Here is a 10,788-nt window from a genome sequence, read left to right as displayed (position 1 = left end):
AGATTGTAACCGCGTACGGAGTTGGCTATTAAAATAGCGCCAAACACGACTCATGCGGGCTAACAAATGGAGGCAGTTAGTGTAAAAGCTACTTTTTTTTCTATCTGACATGTATGAAATATTTAAAGATTTACTTGTCTAACGAACATAGTGAAAAAAAAACAACAACTGGCATTTAAGATACAAAAGGGGGAAACAAAATAACGTCTACAAAACTCGGCTGCAAATTTTATTTGGACGCGTCTCCTTTGCACAGCGTGTCTTTGTAAGATTAACATATTTGTTTTAAAGATATCCTTGAAAGTTACACTTATGCGATTTGTTCAGGCGAGTTATACTTCCAGGGGGACATAATATGAAGGCTAATCGTAGCGATCGGTCGGCTAATTAGGTGAAATTCGTTGGTTAATTAGCTCGTAATTCGTGAAAATAGACACATGGCTCCAATAAAAAGAAAACTAGCTGAGCGGCATCAAACTCCACTGTATCAATAATTTTGAGACATATTTTGAGCGGGTGAGAGGCGCAGTTGTGCGCTAAAGTAATCGTTCGTGCAGCAGGATCACAGCTGCCGGAGCGATGACGTGTCTGCGCGACGTTTTCCGTTTCTTATCATACCTTGGTAACCTGTTGCAGATGTAAGAAGCCTTGGTACCTGTTGTAGAAGTAGTACTTTTAGTGCAGTACTACGCTTCCCACGCGCTCGAACTATTTCTAAAATTGATTTATTTAGTGGTTTTCGATGACGCTTAGCAAGTTTTTAATTGAACCATGTCTATAGACTTTTCCATCTCTGTAGTTACCTGGCCGGTGGACAGAGGGCGTTGACACATAACGTGGCTTCAATTCGGTTGGTCGTATTCGCTTAGCTTTGTAATACATATGTGTCCCTCGTTGTACACACCCAATAATATAGAGGCAATGGGCCACCTTGTGAACTAAAAACGTTGTTACGAGCCTAAATTTTGGACGTTCTTACGAACACCTTTATTTGATTATGTTCTTCGTTCGGTCAGGTTCGCCGGTGAAAGAACTGGCATAATACCGGGGGAAGGTTACGTATGCCTGCGGCCGTACTGGACGTGTCTGCTGATACCTGTTTAAAAAAAAAAATAAACTAAGACTAGTATATGGAGGCACAGACATAATGCAGGTCAACGACCTGACTGACAATGTGCTGAATCACAGAGAACAGGTGAACTGGCAAATTTAGCGCTCACTGTTCGGTTTTCGAGGACGCCAAAGTTTTGCTAAAATTGCCGATAGGGAAATCCTCCTGTAATGACGATGGAAGGCAAAAAGGAAGCGATATTGCCACGCGCATCACCGACCGAGCTTGTGCGTGGCCGAATCTCCGAAACTATCGAACATAGCTTTCTATACTGCTGGGACAAAGTGTCCTTTTTTTTGGATATCGTGCAGCGAACATTAAAATAAGACCTACGCCGAACACCCCATTCTTTCCGTTTTCTACCCATCGGGGCGAACGAGACTCGTCCGCTAGATATGATTATGGTTCTTGGGTTATTTAGCGTGTGGAAAGTCGCGGATGATGGTGAGACACGCAGAGCATTTCTGCAAGTCAGCGCGTATTTTCTTTACTGATTATGTTGTACAGGGAAATAGTGTTAATGGACAGAGCGAATACCCGCCTCAGTGGATTGGATTGTATGATAGCCTCTCACGCATGAAGGAACTTTAATCACCGCCGCCCATGTGCACTGTGCTTCCTCATTTTAGAAGTGTAAATAATGCGTAAATACATGCAGGCATGAGTTCGTATTCTGAATAAAGATATTAAAAAAAAAATGGTACGTGGCAGTATGGATTCAGGGCTTGGCTTTTGCGCGGAGGCCCTAGGTTTGATCCCAGGAGAAAGGACGATTCTTTCATTCATTCTTTCAATTCAGAGTTCTCGTAAGTTGGAGAATCCTGCCGTCTGATCGAATTACAGATGTTCTACGGGTCCAGGGTTATACGTCGAATGTTCCAGAAACCCTTTCGGGTACAGAAGGTGCTCCGCGTGGCGGTCGGGAGTCAGTCTTTCGACTGCGCTTGGTCCTCCAGATACGCCGCCATCGACGACTGTTATTCCCGCTAAGGTTTATTTTGTCTTGGCACATGTTCGCCCCATTAAAGATTCACAGCCGTATTCAAAAGTCGTGACTAACTAGTGCTGTTTTAAAGTTAGTACCGCCTCTAAGTAGTCGCGAACGAAGAGAAAAATTCAGCGACTAAGGATCGACTAGTTCCGCGGTATTCACGAGCGCGAAGTGAGCTGGTGACTATCTAATCAGAACTAACAAGCGTATGTGAAATAAAAAGATGGGTCACGCTTACGCGTACTTAAACGCCGCCGCATAAATGGGTATTTTATCGCATCAAAACTAATATTTACATGTATATCAGGATAAAAAAGTTACAATGAGAGTCTAATTGTCCGAGGGAGGATTTTACAAAGAAGAACTTAAAAAAACGCAAGAGAGAAACACGGCAGCCACGTTGCCAGTGACATAAACAAGTCTGGAAGCGCCCGTAAATGCGTTTTTTTTTCTCGTCGTCCAGCACCTTGCCGAGATCTTTTTAGCGGTATCTCTGACCGTTGAATATGGCTGTTTACACAATATTTGCTCCTCGAATTCTTTCTGCATGTTTCCCCTAGCGTGCCGAGACAGTAAGTGTTTTGTTACCGCTGACGGTCAGCGGTGATACAAGTCGGCCATGTCGTTGAGCCGTCAGTCACCCGCTAAACACGGGCTAAACTAGCCTTATCCCATGATTAAGGTTTGCTAGTCGACTTCTTAGTCGCGTGGGGCGACTAGGCCCTAAACACGAGCGGTGAAAACCAATCGCTCACTTAGCGGCGACTATCGCCCTCCGCGTGATCCTTTTTGTCGATGACGTCGGTAGTCAGTGGTTAAACAGGCGCTACTCGCGCTTGGTGAATACGGGTGTCAGTTTTATTCAGTGATTCGTCGCCTCATCGATCGTCAATTGTTTCAATATTGTTTCATTCTGTTTCTTTCAAGCTGCCAAGAAACGATTTTTCTATTTTCGCTAAATACTACTTACAATCACTCTCTAACCTTACGAACTGAAAAAAACTTGCCTTAGTTTTTCGTTCGAGGCGATGGCAGTCGCCAAGAAAATCCGAGCAATATGAGCGTCGTTCGTCCACTCAACTGGTAGCCAGAACTAGCGGCCACGTGGCCTGGTGCCTTTCAGAAGTCGCGTGCCAATTCATAAAAATAAATCAGATCTACTGCACAATGGTAAAACAACCGACATCGCTGAACGTGCAAGTAGAGTGAGCGGGTAGCGTCGACTTGGGTTGCCACTGCACGAAGACTCGTAACCCGGGACGCATTCGAACCCAAGAAGCTCTCCCTGTTGTCTCTCATTGTGCGTGGATTACGCAACATCCAATAAAGGGCCCAGTTTCGAAGGGGGTCTATCATAGTCACGCCCTTGGGTTGGCAAAGTAGAACACGTGCGAGGAGCTCCAGGTATCGTTAGAATTCGGCTATTCTCATCACCGCAGTGGTTAAACACAAGGTACTCACTACAAGAGTATCCACCGAGGATTTCATTGTTGCGAGCCGAAACCGAGTGCTCATGCAGTTCTCGTGCCCAAACCATGAGCCATGCTCGACAGTCGTCAGACGGGTGGTTTCGGTCCCACAGTTAGTCTTCAAGCTTTGCGAAGGCAAGCCTGAGAGAAATAGTCCCCTTTCATCCTCGCAACTTCACCGCGACAAAGAAGCTTCTGAATCAGTGACGGTCTGAGCGTGTATACTTGAGCCAGACTAGGACCAGCACGCCTCTGTAAAGTAATAAATATTTCAACCCGATATTGTTTCATGACCCCTTTATCGAAATTAAGCACTCGGGAGATGGTTTAATGGTCCAGCCTAGGCCGCCTAGGAAATTTTTTCCAACTATCAGCCCGGTAGAAATATTTATTATCAGTATTTTACCAAGTTCACCCCAAAAACTATTTGTTGTACGAACATTTCCTTAAAACGTATTCCGAGTGTGAGATAAGGGACAAACCCGTTAAATGAAGTCTGAGGTCTGCCTTCCATACGACTTTCAAAATAAAATTAGATGTAGCAAGAGGATTGACCTCCAGCAAGTTTGGCTCAAGTCACATGCAAGGCATCACTTCATGGATTTGTGTAGACATATCTTTATTTGCTTGAACAGATTCGCGTGTTACTTTCAGCAGCCTCGAGAGTATATCCGCCATTGAAAACGCTACACTCTACTGCACTAGTTCTCACCTATTGATGTTTCGCGGACCCCTTGTAGATCGGCGGAAATGATGGAGGCCCCCGTTTGTGGAAGTGGGAGGTGGAAGAGAAGTGTATCGATTACTTATGACAAAAAATTTAATAATTTAATATAACAGTGCTAGTGTGAAGTACACTTCTCTCATTGGCATACACATGATAAAAAGCAGCCAAAAATTGCAACGTTTCTTCTCAATCTGCAAAAAGACAACTTTTATTGCCGGTTTTCACGAATGAGACAGCGCTTCTCGGACCCCTTAAATGACTTCGCGGATCCCCACTTAAGAACCAGTGCTCTAGTTACTTCAATGCGGACGGCTTCTCTCCGGCGTCACATATGGCGTCCCTCATAAGCTAAATTTGACACGTTTTTTACCCGGAAAGCCCAACCCTTTGTGTCTAAATAAATCGTAGACTCGCATATCTTAAGAAAATTGAATGACAGAAGACGTGAGACCGAGCACAATGTATCGTTAATTTAAATTTCTAAATAAACATATAAAGCGAATGTTCAGAACACAACAATTATTCCCCCATATAATCAATATCAAGTGATTTTTATTTGTTATGAAGTCAGGGCATGATGATTTCAAGAAGCACACATGGTAACTCATTGCGTTGACTACATTTGCCTATATCATAAATGCGTGATCAAAAACATACCTTGCTCTTTTTATTCCGCCACTTTCACATAAGTAAACTTGCGCTGCCATGAATAATTGGCCTCTCAACCTTTGTGCGTGTTAAGCTGGGGTCACACTGCTCATACGTCATCCAAAAGGGAATGCGGGCCGTTCTGTGAAAGACACTTTGTAATAGGGCAAACTGTAGCAGGGCCATTCGTCACATAGCGCGATCCGTCACTGGGACAACTTGTCGAAAAATCGGTGATAAGGATTGAAGATCTTGTTTTCCGCGTACAATCTTTCTTACCGTTCGGTCACCTTTGTTATTCAGCTTCTGCGTAGTGTCCTCTTAAGAAAGCGTTGGTCTTTTTTGGCGGGGAAACATTTTAGTTAACCTTGGAAGCATAGATTATAAAAGTTCCAGGAGTGGGACACAGCTACTGCGCTACACAAACTTCACATGCGCGACAGGGAGAGAATGCAGCTGGTCCACGTGCGCGGCACGCATGAAATATGAGCGACACGGAAATATTCGAACTCGTCTATGTTCAATTTGTTGTTCGAATTCGTATGTCGAACTCGTATGTTTAATTTCTTGTGTCGAGATAATCTTAATTAAATCAAGAATGAAGGTTGCTAGTAGTTGGAAGAATCACGTTCGATAAATATCATAAATGAGTAGACGTCGAATTTCCTGCAAACTCGCAGGAAATTCGTCGACAGACCGTTTTATCGATAGTTTGTTACATCGAGAAGCTCAGGTGAGCTTTTTTTGTAAGAAGCCGCCAGAGTAATTTGCCGCGACACGGCGTGAACGGGTTGGCCGGATCAGAGCTGCCGAACCGATCACAGCGTGCGGTTTCCGTAACGAGTGTCCGTGAAATGTCAGTGTTGACAAAACGCGTGTCGAAAAAACAGAAGGGGTCTACGTAAAGGCTATTCTTTACGGAAAATATTTATATTACATGCACTACACCAACCTGTGTAGCCTTATTAAAATCTGTGCACATTTATGCATTAATTCTTACCCGACATTCTTGAAAAAAAAGTGCGGGAAGAGGGTCATGGTACATGGGGGACAACCTACTTGAAGTATAAAAAAGTGATTGTTTAAAACCAAGGGCTCTCGCGTATTCCAATGTTGTCCAAGCTAACCTTTGTAAGAAAGGGGCGTTTCGATCGCGGGAGAAATGTACGCTAACGCTCCGATCGGGCATTTCAGCTAGCCAAGTCCCATCCCTAGATTCGCAGTCGCGCCTATTTCAGCCAGTCGCGCCATTTAACGTAACCATTAAAAATAGACACTCCGAATGAAGAACGCTGGCTTAAAAGGAAAACAAAATAGCTAACCTAGACTGAATTTTCATAAGTCGTTACGGAGAGTGCGACGCGAGTGCAGCTTGCGGCCGACCGTGTTCCTGGCTTTCATGGCCGTTCTCAATGCTTCTGCGTACCTATTCCTACTTAACATATCCGTAGAAGTAACTTCGGACGCTCAGACATTCGTGACTCGCCCAGCAGCAGAGGAAGGCTTCTGCGTACCTATTCCTACTTAACATATCCGTAGAAGAAACTTCAGACGCTCAGACATTCGTGACTCGCCCAGCAGCAGAGGAAGGTGGCTTGAATTGATCGAATACAACAACCGCACACGCTTCCATGGTCGCCATGGTGCTGTGCCGGCTGCTCGCTGCGAACCGGAAGTGAGAATACCCATAGTATTTCGCGGCTGCTGCCAAACGCCGCTCACCAATTGGTGGTTTGTGAATTCCACAGAGAAAAACATATCAAGCGTAAGGTCTCGCCCAGGCGAACAATGGAGAGGTTATAGAAGTCTCAAGAAATAGTCCGTGCTTTTCCAAAGGTGCTGTCCCCAGCATGCTGCTAAACGGCCCTGCATACCTCAGAACGAGGCACCCCACAAAAATATCGAGTGTGAATTCTACAGGGCATCGGCCACTTAAACGCTAAAAAGTAGACTTCACATCGCAGCACGTGTTCGTCACCGCCATAGTCTTCGTTGAAAAATGGTTATACTTTTAAAGAAACTGTGGCGTCTTCTAGCAGAGAGACAGAGAACAGACTGATCACAATGGTAAAACAGTGCGCCTGTCCAAATGCGTTCTTGGCACTGCTTGCATGCTCTGCCAGGGTCGGAAGCGAGTGGTGCTTTTACTTTCCGTTCAAAAGATGCCTGGCCAGGCGTTCACAGCAAACAGAATCCTTTTGTTCGTAGTGTGCAGCTCTACTATTCACGACACTTTTTGTACAAGGAACTGCAATGCACCTGACACTGGTGTAGAGGCCAATTCTATCCTCGGAATAGCGGATATGCTCGTCTCGTGCATGGGAATTGAAGCTGAACAACGGTACGAGCTGCTTCTCACAAAGGTTATGTACAAAACGCGGGGTACAGAAAAAAGTGGATGCCTGCTAGTGGAGGAGCGCATGCACTTTGATGCCTGGGGTGTGGGCGACATTTTCCCGAAATATCTACCCTGTTTCTAAAACGTGACTGATATTTTTTATGAAAGGGATATCCACAGCAGCCTAATGTGCTGGTTCTATTCTTGCCAATGTTTTAAATGCAAGGGTGCACATACTAATTTAACTTCATTATTTTCATTCTGCGTCTTTAGCTACTTAGCTCCTATACTATCCCATTCTCTTATTTTTATTTCGCTTTTTTGTGCTTTATATCGCCAAACAAAATTCATCGAAATAACATTTTAGCCTGAAGTGTTTTTTCTCTAAAATAAAAATTCGTTTTGTTTGAATACAGATCCTTTCATAACGCACGACCTAATGGCCCGCCAATTGTTAAAAAATTCTTGTTTTTTGCTGATATGAATATATTTAAAACGCTTGAATCCTGAATCTACTTAGGAGTTACTTTTAGAGGCCAAGTAATTCCTAACATACTATGCTGTTTATAATTTTATTTAAAAAATAGTTATCTAATTACATTATGAACGTTTTGCAAGCACACGCACGCATATTTTCAGAAAAATATCGAGAGTTTTCTTTACTCTACGTTCATGAAAAAACCTATGGCCAATGCTCTGTAGGGCGATGGACTACTTTTCCCGCCTGCTTTCCACGTCTCATATATTGCCATTTTTTTATTAAAAATGCCATTCTATTACGCCCCAATCAGTCGTGTTGGAAAGATACGCTACTTCCTCAAAATAGTTGAGCCGTTTAGGGACAACCCAGAAACAATCGAACTGAAACCCGGTATTATAGTCCAACGACGTGCGGACATTCCGTTCTCGTTCGCGTCTCTTCGATCGCAAAACTGACCTTCTGTTTCGACAGAAACTCTATTAAAAGGCTGGAAACTAGTTTTAAAACAATTCCCAGTATCAATTATCTTCTATATTCATTCTAATAAAGAGAAGGCTCATAAAGAAGGACGACCTGCCAAGAATTCCGTCTAAGCGATATTGAACAAAGCATGAGTGCAGAAAAATACAGCAATGTTTATGAAATATGAAACAAGTAATAAAATGGGCCCAAACGGGTGTACTCCTTCGTTTCGCCAATTCTCTAATGGTGTGAGAGTCCCGGGTTTGATCAAATAGCACGGTTACAATAAAATAGCAATAGTGGAAAAGACAGCCACCACAACCGGTCTTCTTAACTCTAAAGATAAGAATGACGCGACGCAATTTGTCTCAAACCGGTATTCCCACTGTGTTACAATTTCCACACTCCGTTGTTTGAGTGCCGAGGCACAATGACAAGTTTCTTAGCCACTTAAATATTATCTATTGAACATGCAAATCAGTAATTGGTGTGTGTGTGTGTGTGTGTGTGTTTGTGTGGATGTTCATACAGCCTTAAGTTAGTCACCTCATTTGACAACGAGTCTCTTAGTCGTAGATGAGCAATTTAGTGGAACTAACTGTTGCACTTGCACCAAGAATTTCCATTCATAAATATATCTTTAGCTCACTTATGGCACGATTAATTTAAACGCTTCTTGTTCCGTTAGCAAGAGCGATAGATGGTACTTTTTAATTTTTGTTCTTCAGAGTGCTGCAGTGAAACTTTGCCTGCATGCCAGTGTAAGCTCCATGAAACTCATTTTGACCCTGCCTAACCTCTCTCTCCGAAGTAAAGTTGCTCGTTTGTGTCTTTTTCACAAGATCTAATATGCTAACCCGTACTTAAGGCAACGTTTGTTCATCCCACCGTTCTACCATTTCACCTCGCATCGTTCATCCGCTCCAAGTTGGAATTTGTAAATGTAATACCAACACATTTCTACTATCCTTTCGTCCCTAAAACTCTGCCCTTTTATTTCTTTTTGTGTCTTATTTCGTTAATCCCACCCCCCCCCCCCCCTTTTAGTGCCGATTGGTCTTGACGGTATTTAAATAAATAAATAAATAAACGCATGATGTTGGAAGGGTGGAATGTTTTTATTCAGCGATTTGCGACGTAAGGTAGTGCAACTAAACTTAAATCATTAAGAAAAACATGCATAAGTGGAAAGTCCCATTCGTCGCAAGATTTTTCTTAGCTATTTTTTTTTTAAATCTGAGCAAGCATAGCTTGCTTTTCATAAAATATGTTTCCACCAAGTGAAACAATCATGTGTTTTCGTGAGTACCGAATCCGAGCACACGCAAAGGCTGCGTTTTGACGTAACAATAAGCTTTTTCTTTTTTTTTTTAATAGCGAAAGTTACAGGATCGTAAGATATACACAATGGCCATTCTTCCTAACCCGACCCTTGTTTGTGCCGAATATATTGTTTACGCGAAGCTGTTACACCTGCGTTCCCAACAACGTGCCATTTGGTTTATGGCATTCTGTATACCATGCCCACCTTGCAACCTACATGCATTTTCGCGTGCTTTTAACGGGAAACGTGCTTTGGCTAGTTTTTCCGGATTAAAGGGTAACTTCGCAGGTATTCTGAGCTACCAAATTCAAAGGCATCATCTGAATGCGCATTGCTCCTTGATTTCAAAATGCTATCTCGTTCCTCCAGACTCACTCTAGTTAAATAAAAAAGTGATATTTTGTTCCCTGCCGAAACCGAAACACCGTTCTCCCTAGTTTATCCCCAGTTTTTTCCGCCACCCAAAACGTGACGTTACCGGCGGGCAGCGATGCGTGCGGCCGTCAATCGGGTACGCTCGCACATGCCTTTCTCGCGTCTAAAAGCGAGAAAACAGGGACGTTCGTACTATTTGAAGTTCATAATAATCCTTTTCTGCACAAAGTATGACCGTGGCCTACGTGCGAAACTATAAAAAAGTTTAAAAAAAGAAAAAGACGGAAGTAATTGGGATTTAAGAAAATCGTTTTTGCAATTCGGCACGCTCAAGCCGCGGCTCGCTAGTTTCTTGAAATCACTAGAAAATGTGATTTCATTCTATCACAAGCTGGCAGTAACCCTGGCAAAGAAGAGCCGAAGAGTCGCGCAATACATTTTTTGCAAATTACCTAAGCACCAAAGAGAATGTTGGGAATGTGGTGACAGCTGCCCCACATACTCGACTTACCGGAAAGAGCGTGCCAACTGTTTTAAAATTTATTTAGAAAAGTTACTGCTGGAGACGATTGCACGTGTAACTACCCTTGTAGTATGCATTTTGTCCTTGGTGCTTTGTTATTCAGCAAAATATCTATAAATCTTTCCAGAAAAGCGCTTGAGGTCGGTGTCACTTTCAGTGTCCCTGCGTGGGGTGCGTACTTTGCTCGCCTTCAAAGCGACGAACATGCACGAGCTGGGTTGAGACCTAACACATGTAGGCTGTGATCCTCGTAAACATTGGAATGCATAGAATGGAATGAACTGCAAACGTGTAGGCCAAATGGCAGGTTACTATTTACGAAGATCGTGCTAAAATTTA

The sequence above is a fragment of the Ixodes scapularis genome, unplaced genomic scaffold (genome assembly GCF_016920785.2).
Source record: "Ixodes scapularis isolate PalLabHiFi unplaced genomic scaffold, ASM1692078v2 PGA_scaffold1__304_contigs__length_218370807, whole genome shotgun sequence".
Classification (NCBI taxonomy): domain Eukaryota; kingdom Metazoa; phylum Arthropoda; class Arachnida; order Ixodida; family Ixodidae; genus Ixodes; species Ixodes scapularis.
This window is presented reverse-complemented; position numbering follows the sequence as displayed.